The sequence below is a fragment of the Mirounga angustirostris genome, unplaced genomic scaffold (assembly GCF_029215605.1).
Source record: "Mirounga angustirostris isolate CCGP_5_RB_7025 unplaced genomic scaffold, mMirAng1.0.hap1 SCAF_7, whole genome shotgun sequence".
Classification (NCBI taxonomy): domain Eukaryota; kingdom Metazoa; phylum Chordata; class Mammalia; order Carnivora; family Phocidae; genus Mirounga; species Mirounga angustirostris.
The window spans coordinates 66,598,755-66,618,945 of record NW_026991715.1 but is presented as its reverse complement, the minus strand read 5'-3'; the positions used below and the strand labels follow the sequence as shown (position 1 = coordinate 66,618,945).

The 20,191-nt window shown below is 35.8% G+C and overlaps 1 long non-coding RNA gene across 6 annotated transcripts in view; it reads right to left on the bottom strand.

Moving 5' to 3' along the window:
* Window positions 1-3,760: 3,760 nt before the first annotated feature.
* LOC123852777 (uncharacterized) overlaps window positions 3,761-20,191 on the bottom strand; it is a 32,530-nt gene continuing 16,099 nt past the window's right edge. For 3 of the 6 annotated variants that reach the window (XR_010413115.1, XR_010413117.1, XR_010413114.1), the window contains 2 exons: window positions 14,087-14,326; window positions 3,761-7,530 (listed from right to left, as the gene is read on the bottom strand). This is a non-coding gene — a long non-coding RNA (uncharacterized LOC123852777). The remainder of the gene's footprint in view (window positions 7,531-14,086; window positions 14,327-20,191) is intronic. The other 3 variants (XR_010413116.1, XR_010413118.1, XR_006793005.3) reach the window with 1 other exon arrangement.

The following is a 20,191-nucleotide window of genomic DNA, read 5'->3' as shown; positions in this document are numbered from 1 at the left end:
GGAGTGTCCTGAGCTCAGACGTTTAAGGTTGAGAAGGTGAATACTAAAGATGGAAGAAAATTACAAGGAAGTCTACAAAGACCTGGAAAATTTAAAGTTCTCAGGACAAAACAAGGGCTATGGATGGAACTGGAGGGTATTATGCTGAGTGAAATAAGTCAGAGGAAGACAATTATATGATTTCACTCAGATGTGGAATATAAGCAACAGTGCATAGGATCATAGGGGAAGGGAGGGAAAACTGAATGGGAAGTTATCAGAGAGGGATAAAACCACAAGAGACTCTTAACTATAGGAAACAGGAATTCTGGAGGGGAGGTATGTAGGGGGATGGAGTAAGTGGGTGATGGGCATGAAGGAGGGCACGTGATGTGATGAGAACTGGGTGTTATACACAACTGATGAATTATTGAACACTACATCTGAACGTAATGATGTTCTATATGCTGGCTAATTGAATTTAAATACAAAAATAAAACAAAATTTATATGTTGAAACTTACAAAAAAAAGAACAAGAGCTTTTAAATAGATTAAGTAGAATAAGAAATGTATTCAAACGAAGTAAAAATCCAATATAAAGAACCTTGCACAAAAATCTGGTAAGATTATCAATCAATCCTGAAGCTTTCCCTTCCCAGAACTGAGCCCTCAATCTTCCCCTAAGAGGGATCACTGAAATCCAGCACAAACACTGGGGACACTCAGTTTAGCCCACTTTTATTAGGCTAGGGTGATAGCACCCATGCAGACACAATGCCAACACACAGGAGGCCTTTCACAGATGTTACCTTGTTACTTTATGCTTGTTAAAATATGAAAATGCTACTTTAGGCTGCCTGAGATAGAAAAATCACATTCAGCTGGACTGTTCCGTGGCACCAAAACATTCCAGGTGCTTCTCCACTGAGTGCTCCCCAACACAGATGAATCTCATCAAGCCCACCTCAGCAATTTGAGCACTCCTAGTATACATTTTTAGTTTCAGCTTCACTGGTTATTAACTGGTCTTGATCCCTGGGAAGTAGCCTTTCTTGGTTGTGTTGCAGAAATACACTTTTCTTATAAACAACCCACACCCCTCAGGAAATGTTTGCAGTTTATGACAAAAGATATAATGTTAAGCAACAAAACAGAGGAAGTAGATTTATTCATATTCTGTTTTGCTTTTCCCCCCCTCCATTATGGAAAATAATTTTCAAGCTGGCAAGTCTAGAACAAACATCATTAGGAGGGAATTGAAGTGCAAGGTAGGTGCAGAGATAATAAGGGAGTGCTTTACAGCTTTAAATTAATTCAAGCCTTCAGGCTGATAAATTCTATCCCAGGATATTTAAATGACTTACAGATGTGATCAAGGAACGTCTGTTGCTAAACTCTTAAGAAATCAGAGGAAAAAGGAGGACCTAGAAGTCTAAAGATGGGCAAATATTACTCCAGCTTCTTATAGGTGGGTGTGTGGGGGAGAGGGGCTAAGGGGATGGATTCTAAAAATTATAAACTTAATGGAAGCCCCTGATCAAATTCTTAACTAAGCAGTCTGTGCATAGGTCCCATGAATACAGAGAACCTGTTTTGTTCGACACCGGATCCTCAGGATCCTTAAACAGGGTGTGTCCTTAGTAGACACTTAAATATTTACTGAATATTAACTGACCATTTAGAAAAGAAGGTTGTGTATGAAGTCAACATAGACTCACTGAGAAATAAACAAGCTGCTTAACTCTGAGCCTCATTATTGGACTAAGCAATAAGGTCAGGTTATGCTGTGTGACAATACCAAAATCTTAGCGTCTTCAATCAAAATGACTTACTTTTTGCTCATAGTTCACGTCCTGTGGCCTGTGGAGTCCACTCCCTGCCATCTTCACTCCAGAACTCAAGCCACTGTCTGAAGCATTAGCATTTACAGAGGCCGAGAGAAAGGAGGAAACCTGTGTGGGAATGGCATACCCACAGCTTCCTTCCACCTGGAAACGATACACACCTCTGCACACATTTGATTGGCCTAACGAGTTATGTGGCCACGCCTATTTTCGAAGAGTGGAGAAAGAAGTATAAGCCTACTTTAGCTGGGAGGAGAACCAGAAGTATCTAGTTCAAAGTACCAATGGCTACCATAGTTATCTGTACAATGGAAATTAGAATATCTACTATAATCACATCTGTTGTTATATGATTATAATATAGCTATCTGTTATAATAACCATCTTGTATTTCTTTTCCATCTTGTACTTTTTACAAGAAATACCATACCACTTTGTTTTTCTAAATCTAATGCTGAGCCACCAGGGCCCAAGCTGGTGAGTAATTTAATACTAACCCTGTTTTGGTGGTGTTGGGAGAAGAGCTGAATTTTTCTCTTTAAAGTCGTACAAATATTCAAAGAGCTTTCATCCTGCCTTTAAAGTAAAAAAAAAGTCACAGCTAAGACGTAAAGTGTCCGATCCCACGTAATCCAGTAGAAAATGGGCTTTTCTTGCTATTTCTGTGCTTAGCTTGGGCACAGTTTGTTTGGAGGTAGAATGGGATTATTGTGAGGCCAAAAGCTTTGATCACCTGTCTAGCCTCCATGATTGCACCTTGCAGCTGACCCTTCTGAAGTACTGTACCCTTCCTAGGTTACTACACAGGAACTTAATTCCCATCAGTGTGCACATACACATTCTTTCACAGTCTTAAGCAGTCTTTTATTTTCATAGCTCTGACCATTTCTGTCTACTCCATACCTCCTACCACTTTCCAAAGACTAGTCTCTCGTCCATCCCACTCTGGAAAGAACTGGTTTAATCCTTTAAATGGATTTCTGTTTTCAGAAATAAGAGGTGGAGAGAGGAGGTTGTGCTTTATCAACTTCTGCTTTAACCCTTGCATATTTCTTAAAATATTTTATTTTCTTTTAATTCAATTAATTAACATAGTGTATTATTAGTTTCAGAGGTAGAGGTCAGTGATTCATTAGTTGCGTATAACATCCAGTGTTCATTACATCACATGCCCTCCTTCATGCCCATCACCTGTTACCCCATCCCTCCACACCCCTCCCCTCCAGCAACCCTCAGTTTGTTTCCTATGGTTAAGAGTCTCTTATAGTTTGTCTCTCTCTCTGATTTTGTCTTATTTTATTTTTCCCTCCCTTCCCCTATGATCCTCTGGTTTCTTAAATTCCACATATGAGTGGAATCATATGATAACTGTCTTTCTCTGACTTATTTTGCTTAGCGCAATACCCCCTAGTTCCATCTACATCATTGCAAATGGTAAGATTTCAGGTTTTTTGATGGCTGAGAACCCTTGCAAATTAATACCCCTGAAGCAAGACAACAAAAGCCTGGCTGAATCCTTGTTAACAGGAAGAAATACAATGGAAGCAAAATACAAGTTAGGCACGTAACAGATTATCTTTAATAATACTTCAAGGTAGTATCTTTAATTTGGTGATTAAATGAAAATATAAGTAAAACCAAATACAGTAGCTGACAGTAAAGCTTTCAATAAATAACAGTTTCTATTATTACTGTCAAATTATGTCTCTAGCTATATTTCCATGTTTAGTACAGTTACTCAACTGGTTATCTGAAGGACAATAAAGTCAAAGTGTCTCTGCTATATGGATTGGGAGAAATAAGCACACTGTAGGACATGGAACATGGAATCTTCCATTTAATTCTGTTCCTTCATTTTACAGATGAGGAATAATCCTAGTACATGAAAACCTTCCTTTAGCAGAGTTTACATTGTTCCCTTTAATGAGTATTATGCAATTCTATTCCTGTTTTTTTTTTTTTTTGTAGTTTTAATGTTATCAAAAATAAACCAGTGGGGGGACACCTGGGTGATTCAGTAGGTTAGGCATCTAATGTTCAGCTCAAGTCATGATCTCAGGGTCCTGGGATCCTGGGATCCACATCGGGCTTCTTGCTCAGCAGGGAGCCCGCTTCTCCCTCTGCCTGCAGCTCCCCTTGCTTGTGTTCTCTCATGCTTTCTCTCTCTCTCTGACAAATAAATAAATGAAATCTTAAAATAAATAAATAATAAATAAACCAGTGGGGATCTAAATTATTTCTAATAAATCTAAGTTGACAATTCTGATATGCTTCCTTCAGTTTTCTTCAAATAATTGGAAATCACTTGACCAATAAAAATACCAAAATTCTACATTGCCTTTTGTTTTTGTTTTTTGGCATTCCACTGGTTTTTTATAATTTAGGGCAATGCACCATAGCAAGAGGTGAGAGGTAAATAACTTTCTTTGGTAAACTAAAAACTATGTGACTAAGAAAGGGGAGAGAGGGAAGTGTTTGGTGAGAAACAGTACCTGAAAGATGACTCATTCTAAGGCAGATCAGTTTTAGGAAAGATTATATTGGGGGTCAGGTAATTGATTCACATGCCTGTGCAAAGGACTCCAGTTGAAAGACCACAGCACTATACCAATGGAAGCTTTAGGGCTTTCTCTAAGGAGAGGTTGGGGTTTAAATCATCTTGTTTGCTTTGAACTGACACCTCTAGAGTTCTTATGCGTTAACTTAAGAGAACCATCTAGCAATATAAAGTCCTGTCTATCACTTAAGAAGGCTTAACTAAATTACTGGAGTGATTCTGTTCTGTTTTTCAATTATTATACTTATAAACTCCATACAGAAACTTGAAATCAAGATTGATCTAAGTTTATTATCAAACTAAAGGGTGACATGCAGTTTCAGTGTTAACAGTCTGAAGAATAAGGGCCAAGAACCTATAAACCACAAAGCCTGACCATAGCTTTCAACCTTGTACTTTATATCCAGTTTCTGACACTTATGAAAATGTCACCAATTCACCAAGTAAAATTAGAACCAATAAAAAGTGAACAAATTTGACTTCTTTTTTAAGTGTTATTTTATTATTACCTTTTCTAATTTGAGAGTCACTGTTGTTACTTATATTAAATATAAAAGTTAAAAGAAGAGAAAAATGGATTTTTCCCCCTGATTATAAGTTTACCATTTGTGTTTTCCAGACTAAAGCCTCCTTTATTTTACTTCATGCTATTAATACAGAACCTCACTATAAACCAAATTTTAATACAGAATTCTGTAACTGCAGAATTGGAATAGCAAGTTATGTGCAGTGATACTCACTACAACATTGTTTGAAAAATAAACACCTGGAATCTATGAATGGGAATTTCTTAAATACATTATACTATATCTATACCACAAAAGATTAAGTAACTTTCTTAAAAGTGATATAGGAGAATAGATCTGAATTTGGAAAGATGTTCATAAATGTAAAAAACATGTTACAGTAGGTATGGTATGATCCCATTTATGTTATTAAAATATTTGTATGCATACATTTTTTAAATACATAGATAAATTCTGGAAAGATAAATTAGAAATAATGAACAGTTATTGCTTCCTGGGAGTGGGATTAGGGAACTTACTGGGAAGGAGACCTTTTCTTCCCATCTTCCATCTTATTCTATGGATGAAATTTTTGGATTATTTATTATGTAATAAAATTTATTTTGCCATTCCTCTATTTTCTCATGGTTCCCACCAAGTATTAACATATAGTTTATAAACCCTGCAAGGAAGATAGCCCTGTTTTTAAATGATGAGGAAATGTTTATCACAATCTATTTCAATATTAATCTTTTAAAGAATTTGTTCCAATAAGATATCCACAGCAAAATAAAATAAATGAAGAAATTGATAAGAAGAATTCAGGGAAGAAAAATGGCTTAAAGCTAAAGGTTAGTACAAAAGAATCCTGTTAAATGGCTTGCTCTAGTTGTTAGAGATGGGCTATTGATAAGTTCTGTGCTTCCAGGAGTCCAAAGAAAATGGGTAAAAGTTATCAGCTTTGAGAATCATGTAATTTTATCTTTGTGATAAGGTCTAAGAGCAATTTATACTACGCTTATAAGCCAAGAAAGTGTCTAAGTAAGAGAAGGGCAAATCAAAGTGATTGGATCCCAGGTCAATGAGGTTTTTCTCCAGAGCATATCAATTATGGAAAACTTTTTAAATAACTTTAAAAAAAATAAATGATTTTGTTTCCTGATATAGTTAATCATGCAGACAGAGGTATGTGTAGTTAAAGAGCTGTTAATTCTAAAGTCAGAGTTTCAAAAGAACAGTCATAGAACCGTGAGCTATAAGAAATGAGGAAACCTATGTTGTCCTGGTAAAATGTTATAATACAGTAAGAAGTTTATTTTTATGTAGATATTAGGTCTTTTTGCCATTACAGCAAGGTATTTTTTTATTTGAATTCAAGTTGATTCATATATAATGTAGTTTTGGTTTCAGGAGTAGAATTTAGTGTTTCATCACCTATATATAACACCCAGCGCTCATCCTAACAAGTGCCCTCCTTAATGCCCATCACGCATTTAGCCCATCCCCCCATCTTCCTCCCCTCCATCAACCCTCAGGTTGTTCTCTATAGTTAAGAGCCTCTTATGGTTTGTCTCCCTCTCTGTTTTTATCTTATTTGATTTTTTCCTTCTCTTCCCCGGTATTCATTTGTTTTGTCTCTTAAATTCCACATATGAGTGATATCACATGGTATTTGTCTTTCTCTGACTAATTTCGCTTAGCATAATGTACTCTAATTTCATCCATGTTTTTGCAAATGGCAAGATTTCATTCTTTTTGGTGGCTGAGTAATATGGCTGAGTATTATTCCTATAGTCTTTAACCATTCATCAGCCAATGGAATTTGGGCTCTTTCCATAGTATGGCTATTGTTGATAATGCTTCTATAAACATCGGGGTGCATGTGCCCCTTCAAATCTGTATTTTTGTATCCTTTGGGTAAATACCTAGTAGTGCAATTGCTGGGTCGTAGTTCTAACTTTAACTTTTTGAGGAACCTTCATACTGTTTTCCAGAGTGGCTGCACCAGTTTGCATTCCCTCCAACAGTGTAAGAGGTTTCCCTTTCTCTATATCTTTGCCAACATCTGGTGTTTCCTGAGTTGTTAATTTTAGCCATTCTGACAGGTGTGATGTGATAACTCATTGTGGTTTTGATTTGCATTTCCCTGATGATGAGTGATATTGAGCATCTGGATGTTTTCTTTGGATAAATGTCTGTTCATGTCTTCTGCCCATTTCTTAATTGGATTATTTGTTTTTTGAGTGTTGAGTTTGAGTTCTTTATAGATTTTGGATACTAACCCTTTATCAGATATGTCATCTGCAAAAATCTTCTCCCATTCCATAAGTTGCTTTTCGTGTTGCTGATTGTTTCCTTTGCTGTGCAGAAGATTTTTATCTTGATGTAGTCCCAATAGTTCATTTTTGCTTTTGTTTCCCTTGCCTCTGGAGATGTGTCTAGTAAGAAGCTGCTATAGCAGAGGTCAAAGAGGTGTGTTCTCTAGGATTTTGATGGATTCCTGGCTCACATTTAGGTCTTCCATCCATTTTGAGTTTATTTTTGTGTATGGTGTAAGAAAGTGGTCCAGTTTCATTCTTCTGCATGTTGCTGTCCAGTTTTCCCAACACAGGTATGGGCTTTTCATTCTCATTACTGGCATTACTGAAGAAAGGAGACAAAAAGACTTCAAAATGACGAAGGACATGATAAACTGGATTTGAAAGAAATTGAAGAGATAAAATATCCTAAACCATGTCCATATTACATGATATCCAAAATTTCTGAAAAGCTGCCTTCTCCCTTTTCCTCCTTGATTATAAACTTCAGACTTATTTAACTACCTTGTCTGAAACTGACAGTTGGTTTGGTGATGTCTGGACACTCTAAATCATTTTTACAATACCAGTACACTATCAGTTAGCATGAGGTGACCTTTACCAGAACAAAATCTTCCTGCCTATGTCTTAGCAAGTGTTGACAAAAGTATGTGAGAACAAGAGTGATAATAAGATTTATCATATTGAGGCACTGGGTAATAGGAATTCTTCTATGAATTAACAACCACAGTTGACATTATTTGTGCATTTGTGCAAATACCAACACAGCCTAACATCTGTCCTGTCAGACAAAAAAGACGCAATTCATTTGATATATTTAGTGCCCCCCTCATTCCTGAAAAGGTCACTTGCTCTTTAACCTACTATACATGATTAAACTAGCTTCCAGCAAATAACAATACTAGAAACTAAGGCCTACTATTCAGATGATACTGACAGTGAAAGCACCATTTGTCTTATCTTCTAAATAAATTGTTTCAGAATGTGAAAGCCCCAAATATTTACCACTACAGTGTAACAACTAATACTATTAGCACTCCATACATAAACACATGGACCTTTACACATTTAACATTTTATGCTATTTTTTTCTCTATTTCCAGATGGGTTCTCTTTCACTTGAAAATATTTCATATTTCTAAGTAATTCCCATGAATTTCTTCTAGTAAGCCCTGTTTTATTCCCTTCAGCAATATAGATGCTATGTGAATCTGGTGGCTCTGAGATTTGGCTCTTACAATATGAAATAAAACACTTTTTGTCTAATTTCTAATGAGTTGGATATTTTTACTTCATATAAAGGTGTATGTATCATTCTAGGAATAAAAGGGAAGAGCATTATAATCTTCCTTCTCTCAAACTTGCCAACTTAATTTTGTCCTCCAGCAAAAAAAAAAAAAATATATATATATATATATATACGATGATGGCTATATAGACAAAAATGTTATTTGAAATCATGTATTCAACATATCTTGATTATCTTGTCTGTGTAAGCCTTTGAGGTAAGTAATCTCAAAGATGCAAAGATGTATCAGACCCAGAAACTTCTTTTAGTTCACAGTTTAGTAAATGAGCCAAGAAGATGTAAGGATGTATCAGACTGAAAGTTTTCCTTTAGTTCATAATTTCATAAAGGAGCAAAGACAGGCATATTAAGTAACTTCAATGCTAGGTAGGAAAGAGTTATCAAAACAAAACAAAAAAAATAAGTTATCACCTATGGATAGATCAATGGAATGAAATATATAGTCTAGAAATAGAACCATACACATATGGTCAATTGACTTTCAACAAAGTTACAAAGACAATTCATTGAAAAATCAGCCGAAGCAACTTCTTCCTAGAAACATTGCCAAAGGCAAGGGAAGCAAGGGCAAAAATGAACTATTGGGACTTCATCAAGATTAAAAGCTTTTGCAAAGCAAAGGAAACAGTCAACAAAACCAAAAGACAACCTACAGAATGGGAGAAGATATTTGCAAATGACATATCAGATAAAGGGCTAGTATCCAAAATCTATAAAGAACTCATCAAACTCAACACCCAAAGAACAAAGAATCCAATCAAGAAATGGGCATAAGACATGAACAGACATTTTTCCAAAGAAGACATCCAAATGGCCAACAGACACATGAAAAAGTGCTCAATATCGCTCGGCATCAGGGAAATCCAAATCAAAACCTCAATGAGATACCACCTCACATCAGTCAGAATGGCTAAAATTAACAAGTCAGGAAACGACAGATGTTGGCAGGGATGCGGAGAAAGGGGAACCCTCCTACACTGTTGGTGGGAATGCAAGCTGGTGCAGCCACTCTGGAAAACTGTATGGAGGTTCCTCAAAAAGTTGAAAATAGAGCTACCATATGATCCAGCAATTGCACTACTGGGTATTTACCCCAAAGATACAAAAGTAGGGATCCGAAGGGGTACGTGCACCCCGATGTTTATAGCAGCAATGTCCACAATAGCCAAACTGTGGAAAGAGCCAAGATGTCCATCGACAGATGAATGGATAAAGAAGAGGTGGTATATATATACAATGGAATATTATGCAGCCATCAAAAGGAATGAGATCTTGCCATTTGCAACGACATGGATGGAACTGGAGGGTATCATGTTGAGTGAAATAAGTCAAACAGAGAAAGACATGTATCATATGATCTCACTGATATGAGGAATTCTTAATCTCCAGAAACAAACTGAGTGTTGTTGGAGTGGGGGGTGGGGTGGGAGGGATGGGGTGACTGGGTGATGGACACTGGGGAGGGTGTGTGCTCTGGTAAGCGCTGTGAATTGTGCAAGACTGTTGAATCTCAGATCTGTACCTCTGAAACAAATAATGCAATATATGTTAAGAAAAAAAAAAGAAGAAGAAGAAGGTAGCGGGAGGGGAAGAATGAAGCAGGGGAAATCGGAGGGGTAGACGAACCATGAGAGACGATAGACTCTGAAAAACAAACTGAGGGTTCTAGAGGGGAGGGGGGTGGGAGGATGGGTTAGCCTGGTAGTGGGTATTGAGAAGGGCACATTCTGCATGGAGCACTGGGTGTTGTGCACAAACAATGAATCATGGAACACTTCATCTAAAACTAATGATGTAATGTATGGGGATTAACATAAGAATAAAATTTAAAAAAATAATAAAAAAAAGAAAAAAGAAAAAGAAAAAGGCCAGTCTTTCCAACCAAAGGAACCTTGACATATGCACAAAATTAACTCAAAAATGAATCATGGACCCGAATGTAAAATTAAAAACTATAAAACTAGAAGAAAACAAAGGAGAAAATATTTATGGCCTTGGGTTTAGCAAGTAATTTTTAGAAATGACACCAAAAGCACAGTCCATAAAAATATGTATAAACTGAACTTTATAAAAATTTAAAAACTTTTGCTCTCTGAAAAAAACTAAGATATGAAAAGTACAACCACAGACTTGAAAAAATATTTGCAAAACATGTATCTAGTAAAGGACATGTATTCAAAATATTTAAGGTACTCTCAGAACTCAGTAAGAAAATAATATCCCCCCTAAAAAAGAAAGAGAAAATAAGGAACCCAATAAAAAGTATTCACAAAGATTTGAACAGACAGAGGACCACAGAAGATACAAGGATGACAAATAGGCACAAGAAAAGATATTCAGCACCATTAGCCATTAAGGAAATAACAAATTAAAACCACAATGAGATACCAATATACAGCTATCAGAATGCCTAAAATTAAAAACAAAACAAACAAAAAAAAACAGACAATTCCAAGGGATTGCAAAAATATAGAGCAACTGGAACTCTCCAACCCTGATATAAGAATGCAAAATAGTTTGAAAAATAGTTTGACAGATTTTTATAAAGTTAAAACTTAACACTTACCATACAACCCATAAATCCCACTCCTAGATATTTATCCAAGAGAAAGGAAAGCTTATGTTTACATAAAAATCTGTATATCAGTGTTTACAGTGGCTGCATTCATAATACACAAAAAGTGGAAATGATCCAAATGACCTTCAACTCGTGAATGTATTAAGAAATTGTACCTTTACACAATGAAATAATATTCAGCAAGCAAAAGTAATAAGCTGGTGATTTACAATATAGATTACATAAATAAATATCAAATGCACCATGTTAAGTGTATGAAGCCAGACTTGAGACTAAATACGCTACAATTCCATTTATGTGACACTCTGAATAGGGACAGAGAACTGGTGAGTGAGGGTCTCAGGGTAGGGAGGAGGTGATTCCCGTAGAGGAGACTACAGGAAATTCTGAGGGATGAAACTTCTCTACCTTGATTGTGGTGGCTATAGAACTACACGTATTTGTCAAAACTCATAGAACTGACACTGAAAAGGGTGTTGTGAGTTCAGAGGAAGGAAGAAATCACAATTGATCAAGAAAAACTATGTGGAGCATTACACAATGGCACTAAGGGCAGGTTATGGAAGGAAAAGCCCTGACGGAAGAAGCTGCAGGGATCAAAGTGAAAATTAGTGGTAAGGAACTGGGGAATACTAGCTAATACAACCTGCAGGAAGTATTGACTGGTGTGAAAAAGAAGTTAGCCTGTCTATGATACCCTGGTAAACACTGGAGAATTCTCACATGGAAATGACATACATTTGTACTCAGGAAGAAGAACTAAGTTAAGGTTTCTCAAAATGGCTTGTGCATTAGAAATTCTATTTCTGGTTTAGTTAATAGGAGCAATGGCCCAGAAATATGCATTTTTAACAGAACCTTAGACCTTGTCCCCAGCTAATTCTGGTGTGGTTTACGCATGAAACTGAAAAAAAAAAATTGTGACATTTTTCAACCAATCAAGTGGTTTCATTCATTGTTTGACCAAAAGTCCTAAGATCTTCCCTCCACCATATGGGTCCTTACAGGTAAGAGGTTCAGGAAATCATCTGCAGCCTCATCCCTCAAATGCTACCGGCCTTTTGAGCAGATGGAGCCACTGGAGCAGTGGTCACCAAAAACACCTTGGTGTCTATATGCGTATAGACAGCTTGTATTTATTTCTGGAGGTGTCCGATGTGGTGGAAAGAATGCTGAAATCAGAGTTGTGAGGCCTCAGTATCTTGCTATTGACTGTGTGACTCTGAAGCATCTACTAAACTTCTCAGAGCCTAAAGTTATCAACAGTGTGCATGTAAATTAAAATGCCTAACCTCTCAGCCTCAGGGTGACTAAGAGGTTCATAAGAAATCTTGTTTGTGAAAAGCTCTTTGAAATAATCTACCAAGTGCTATACAAATGTGAGACATTTTAATCCCTTTGGGTTAAATCATTAAACCTCTAGACAACTCTATTTAAATGCAAATATGTTATATAAGAAGGTATAACATTAGCACATATATTAGAGTTTTAGCTATGCATTAGAGTACATGGTTTTTTTCACACAATTTTGACAGTGAAGAAATGGGTGGTAGGGCCATTCCATTTTGATAGGAGAGGGGAAGAAACTGTACAGAAGTAAAATGTCACTCCTACCCTCTGAGGGTATCTGGTTGGGCCTGAGAATTAAATTGACATAATATAGGTTATTATATAACCTATATATTACTATATAATGTAGGTTGACAGGAGAAAAACATACAGATTTTATACAAGTTTTGCATGACACAGGAGCCCTAACAAGGAAATGAAGAACCGAAGAAGTGGCAAAACCTAAATGTCTTCTATACTGGGTTGAAGAAAGAGAAGCAATTGTGGAAAAATAACTAAAATATATGGGGAGGGGCGCCTGGGTGGCTCAGTCATTAAGCGTCTGCCTTCGGCTCAGGCCATGATCCCAGGCTACTGGGATCGAGCTCTGCATCGGGCTCCCTGCTCTGCGGGAAGCCTGCTTCTCCCTCTCCCACTCCCCCTGCTTGTGTTCCCTCTCTCGCTGTGTCTCTCTCTGTCAAATGAATAAATAAAATCTTAAAATATATATATATATATAAATAAAATATATGGGGAGGCTAAGAGAAGATGAATATTTTTGTAAGATTTGCTTGTACAGAGTTCTCTTAGCCTTGAGTACTCAAAGTAATTCTTATGGCATATTTTGGGGTGGCCTATATGTCTGCTACCATTCAGAATCATAAAGAAAGGAAGAAGAGTTAGGAAAAATTCAATGCATGGATCTGAAGGTAAGTCATAGGAAAGTTAAATAGTGTGAGGTCCAGAAGTGGACATGAAAGGCTCTGAAAGCCAATGGGCTTACTTTGAGGTATTGCCTAGGCTTGGTTCTGATTCCTCAGGGGAAAAATATCTCTGCCAACGGTGTATCTTTTTCATTTCTTGGAGGCAACAGTGAAGGGAGTAGTAGACCTAGCTGAACAACCTATTTGCAACTTCTTTGTGTGTGTGTGTGTGGTGTGCATCTCACATATACATATATCTGGCACAAAGAATGTTGTGTGGATATACCAAACTGTGTGGAACACAAAGCAGCATCCCTACTAGGTTGGAGAGACCACTGTATGTATGAATCCCCCACTTTATATGCTCTCGGATCTTACATTTAGATCCTAGTGTACTGAGGGAAGAAATGGAATCTGCTGTTACGCAGTTTCTACTTTAGACCCTCCCAATAAAATGGACTGGGCTATGACATTGCCAGAAAAGAACATGTAGGTACCAGGTTTCACAGATGCTCAAAGGCATTAAGCCTCCAGAAAATGAGAAAAGGACATAAGTCAAACCTGGCCCTGTAGCTTATTTGCACATACCCAATTTCATTCTCTCCTCCCTTACAGTTCCAAGTTGAAGGCTCTTCTGCAACACTAGGAAAGTTAGAGCCCTGGAAGCCCTACATACAAATAGAGAGGGCAGTGCCACAGTTTAAGGAAGAAGGCTCCTCTGACATGCATTTAAATCACTTACATGGCTTGAGAGTTCCTTGGTTTAAAGGCAGTTAATTGTGTTGACCCTTGGGGTTTACGTGAGCTTCTCAATTATAAAGACAGCACTTTCACCTTTGGGATTCCCAGCCTTGAAAACTGCTGTAGGCTCTCAGATCTCTCATAACTTGCCCAAATAGGAGCCAGCTTCAACTGAGGTACATTAGAACTTCCCCTGGGCATTTCCACCTGCCATCCATAAAGGCACCTAAACAAACAAGAGCTGTGAGAGAAATACAAGAAAATCATAGAAAAATAATCTTGTTTCAACAACAAGTACCTGTCTGGACTCTTATTCAATCACTGTCAAAGGAGAAATGAGTTCCAAATGTAAAATTATACAAATTATTCCAAGCCTTCTGTACTTGTCTCCATATTCATATCTGACATTTGGCAGTAAGACACAAATTCATCTCTTTAGAACTCATTTTCTTTCTTTTAAACATTAATTAATGAATGGAAAAATTCTGAAAAGTAGAAGGTCCCCATGACAGCAAATGCAAAATGTGCAAAAGGATGTAGAGAGGGAAAAGAAGCTTCTCTTTCCTCCTAGCCCCCAGTCACCTATTCTTTTTCTAGAACTTAACTCTCCCCAGTTGTAGAGACAGTCTTCATATATAAACATATGTGAGTATATCCTTTCTTTTTTTTCAAATAGTATGTTATACATTTTCTTTTGCACCTTGCTTCCGTGCTGTATCTATATCTCTATGTCTCTATATGACAACCATTTTTGTCTTCTATGTGAATTACATATAAATTTCTTTTTTTAAAAAAGATTTTATTTATTTATTTATTTGACAGAGAGAGAGAGCACAAGCAGGGGGGAGAGGCAGGAAGAGGGGGAGGGAGAAGCAGGCTCCCCGCTGAGCAGAGAGCCCAATGTGGGGCTCAATCCCAAGACCCTAGGATCATGACCTGAGCTGAAGGCAGCCACTTAACTGACTGAGCCACCCAGGTGCCCCTTACATATAAATTTCTCATATTATTTTTAATAGCTGCATTGTGTTTCTTTGTGTGGCTGTAGCATAATTTCTTTAACTGAGCCCTTATTCATAGTTATGAAGCTCTTATATTACAACACCGAATATCTTTGTGGTAATATAATTTCACTCAAGTGCAAGAATACACTAGATAAATTCCGAGAAGAGGAAATGCTGGGGAAAAAAAGAACATGTGTTTATATACATATGTATATATATATATACATATATATATAAAAGAGCATGTGTTACATATATATATATTTATATATAAATATATATATATATGGCTGCACTTCCCTCCCTAAATTATTGTACCAATTCAAACTCACACCAATAACATCTAAAATTTCCTACTTCCTTATGTTACTGAACTTGCAGATCTTTGATGATTAGGTATATTAATATGAGAATTTTAATGTAACTTTCATTTGCCTTCCTCCTAAAATAATGGAGATTAAAGATCTTTTTGTATGTTTAAAAACCATTTTATTTCTTTTCTGTGAACTTTCCATTTTTTAGCCTTTTTTTTTATTGTGTTCTTGGTCTTGTTGATTTGTAGGAGCTGCTTTATATTAATTGTTAAGTGTAAGTATTTTTCCTAAGGTTTTTGTCTTTGTTTTCTGGTTTTTATTCTGGGTTGTTGTCTTTTGATGTTGTTGTCTTTTGCCAAACAGCATTCTTTTTTAATTTTATTGTATTGCCATATTAACAATTTTTATGACTTTGTGTTATATTTAGAAAGTATTTCCCAATGCCAAATTAATTTTTAAAATTATCTCACTTTTTCTGTCTTTATGGTTTTATATTCTTTACTTATAAATTTCATCTGGAATTTTTTTGTATAAGAAATTAAGGAGGTATACATAAAAACATTTTCTGTAGAAGTGTATCTAGTTGTCCTAACACCAATGTGAATAATCCATTTTTCCATGATGTGAAATGCTGCCTATATCATAATCATACTCTTTTATCTATTTGGCTTTATTGCTAGATTTCTATTTTTTTAAAAGATTTTATTTATTTATTAGAGAGAGAGTGAGCGAGGGAGAGCACATGAGCTGGAGAAGGGGCAGAGGGAGAGGGAACAGCAGGCTCCCCACTGACTAGGGAGCCCAATATGGGGCTTGATCCCAGGTCCCTGGCATCATGACCTGAGCCGAAGACAGATGCTTAACTGACTGAGCCACCCAGGCACCCTATTGCTAGATTTCTAAAATAATGTTTTAACTTCATAATAGGGCTTACAATTCCAAGTTGGTAACTCAAATTCTCTCTTTTTTCTTTCCTTTCTTCCCTATCCCTCTCATGTGCATGCTCTCCTTCTTTTTCTAAAATACCCTGCTGTATATAAATGGCTACAGACACATGAACAAATGCTCAACATCACTCAACATCAGGGAAACACAAATCAAAACCATGATGAGATACCACCTCACACGTGTCAGAATGGTTAAAGTAACAACTCAAGAAACAACAGATGTTGGTGAGAATGTGGAGAAAGGGGAACACTCTTGCACTGTTGGAGGGAATGCAAACTGGTGCAGACACCCTGGAAAACAGTATGGAGTCTCCTCAAAAATTTAAAAATAGAACTACCCTATGATCCAGCAATTGCACTACTAGGTATTTACTCAAAGGATACAAAAATACTGATTTGAAGGAGCATATGCACCCTGATGTTTTTAGCAACATTATAAACAATAGCCAAATTATGGAAAAAGCCCAAATGTCCATCAACTGATGAATGAATAAAGAAGATGTGGCGCACACACACACACACACACTGGAAAATTACTCAGCCATCAAAAAGAACGAAATTTTGCCATTTGCAATGATGTGGATAGAGCTAGAGTGTATTATGCTAAGCAAAATAAGTCAGTCAGAGAAAGACAAAAACCATATGATTTCACTCATATGTGGAATTTAAGAAATAAAACAGATGAACATAGGAGAGAGGAAAGAAAAAAAAGAGAGGGAAGCAAATCATAAGAGACTCTTCACTATAGAGAACAAACTGAGGGTTAATGGAGGGTGGTGGGGGGGGGATGGCTAAACGAGTGATGGGTATTAAGGAGGGCACTTGCTGGGATGAGCACTGGGTGTTATATGTAAATTCTACTCCTGAAACCAATATTACCTTATATGTCAACTAACTAGAAATTAAATAAAAACTTGAAGAAAAAAGAAAACACTTTCTGAAAGCCCTATTTGACATCATGTTCTATACCCAAGAATAGCACCAAAGGGGGCTCCATAACATCAATATGAAAAAACAATTACAAAGATTAAAATAACACTTTTACTATAAAATACATGTACAACTCTCTTTTTAGAATGGAAAGATTTAAAAATAAAGTATAAGAATAACACCCATGCTTCACAATTATACAACCTTTGAACATCTTCATCGATTTCTCATATGTTGTTATTTTCCTTTTCTTTTACTGCCAGAATATTTTAAATAAAATTATAGACACCATATCATTACTTCTACAAATACTTCATTATGTCTCTCTAATGGAGAAGAATTTTTAGAAATATAATCAAAGGACCATTATCATACCTAACAAAATTAGCAATAATTATTTTGTATCAGACAACATCCAGTCCATGTTCCAAACTTCCTTCCCCGTTGTCTCAAAAACATCTTTTTATAGTTGATTTACTTGAATCTGAATCCAAACAAGTCCCATATATCATATTTGAATGATTTCTGTCTTAAGTTTCTTTTAATTCATAATACTTTCCTTCTTTCTACTAGTTCTCTCTAACTACCCTCCCCTACAAGGTCATTCCTTCTAAACCAGGTCATTTGTCCTATAGGATTTTCTCACACTGTATATTTGATTGATATGTTTGTGAATTAATTTAGCATATTTGTCTAGACTTATTTTCTATATATAGTGGTTGGAACTATAAGCTTGATTAGATTCAGAAATTCAGGTTTTATTTTATTTTATTTGGTAAAAACACATAAGTGGTTCTATGTGCTTCTTATTGTATTACATTGGAGACACATAGTATCTGACTTTCCTACTTTTTGTGATACTCAGAGTGGTCAAGAAATTCAGCTTCATCCATTATAAAGTTGCCATTAACCATTTACCTCATGCTTTTAGCAGCCATTGATGATTGCTATCTAGATCAGTTATTGTATTAGGGTTTGCAAAGTGGAGATCTTCTAATTCTATTATTTCTTATCTATTTATTAATTACATATCTTCTATACATCTCTGTTAATATGATCAATATAAAACACTTATTTTCCCAATACTTTTATTATATTTTTACCTCATCAGAAAACAAAAGACTATTATTCAAAATAATGGCAATAATTTTATAGTAGGAAATAAAGAAACAAGTAGGTTTTTAGTTGTCCTTTACTGGAAAACAACAACAACCACTTAATTTCCTGGAGCACATAACTATATTGTCAAAAAGAACAATAACCACCTAGGACACATGTATAAAAATGTGTAATATTAGCAAATTACATGAGAATACAATGATATAATGCAATATTATATATTTAAACAAAAATTTGTTAAAATTTTTATTAACTTTAATTAATATAAACTCCCACTGGAATATAATTACCTGAAGACAAAGATTTTTGTCTATTTTGTTCAGGGCTGGATTTGCAAGACCTAGAAAGATGCTTGACATCATAGTCTCTTGGTAAATATTTATTGAATCCATATTGAATTAATGAGTGAGATAATTTCAATAAGTAAGTAGTTAACAGTAATTACATCAAACGATAAGAGAATGAAGAGGAAAATCCACTCTGGTTATTTGTGGCAACAGTTAATAGTTCACTGTGAGTTAAGAACTCATATTAGAAATCTGTGTGTGTTACCATATGTAAAGTTTAGTGGCTTTAAATTATTTACCTACTTCCCTTGCTTATAAAGTACAAACGTCTCTGGGTTGAAGAATCAGTGGCATAATTTTTATTTTTCCCATTAGTAGCCTCTAATCCTATTTTTCTAGTCAAAAGTAATTTCAAATTAAGCATCCTCCATGCTTAACAAATACTTGTTGGATGGATGAATACAAAATTCATTCATTTACTGTGGTTGCTCATAAAATATGTACCCAAGTTTTCTTTATAGAAAAGGAGTGTTTTAAGATTTCTTGCTATTTTACTTAATTATACTATTACTAGGATGGGGATAAATATATTCAAAAGTCCCTTCTGAAGGCACAATCTTAAAAAATCTTGTGATGCCACATATATTTTATAAAGAAAGAAAAATGCCCTTGCTTAGAAATACTGGTCTACTGATTCTCCTCCAGCTTCTCTGTTAACTCTTTCTTTTTTTATGTGCCTCCTCTTCTTTTCCTCTCTTACATGTAAGGGATAATGTTCACTGTTTCTCTTTTAGTGAATTTATTGACTTTTACATGTCAACAAAGAGTTACTCAACTTTTTAAATTTTTTAAAAAGTTTTATTTACTTAAGTTATCTCTACACCCACCATGGGGCTTGAACTTACAACCCCAAGATGCATGCTCTTGTGACTGAGCCAGCCAGATGCCCCAGGTGTTACTTAAATTTTTATCTCTCTTTCTCTCACACACATTCACTCACACAAACTATATCACCAGTTCTGACCTTTTTTCCTGTGCTCTGGGTCTGCAATTTCAGTTGTACAATGCTTCAAACATGCCTAAAGCCAAGTCCCAAATAGAATTCCAAAACAATTCCACTGTATTCTATAGAAATTATTATTTCTGTCAATGATACCATTTTCTTAGTCTCTCAAGCTTAAAACCTTGTTATCACCCTTATCTCCTTGATACATTTGCCATCCACCTACAATTAATCACTAAATCCCATTGGTTTGACTTCCTTAATTTCTTGAATTGGTCTCTTCTGTTTCATTCCCATGATCCCTTCTCTCATAACCTCGCAGCTGAATTATCATAATAGCCTCTTAATTGGACTTCAGTCTTTCTCTACTCCAATTTTGTCTTCTGCTACAAATTAATCTTCCTAATGCACAACTCTAAGTACATCACCTCGCTGCTCACAAAACCCAGTAGCTCCCATTAGAGGATTAAGTATAAACTATTTTGATTGGGATATATGACCTTTG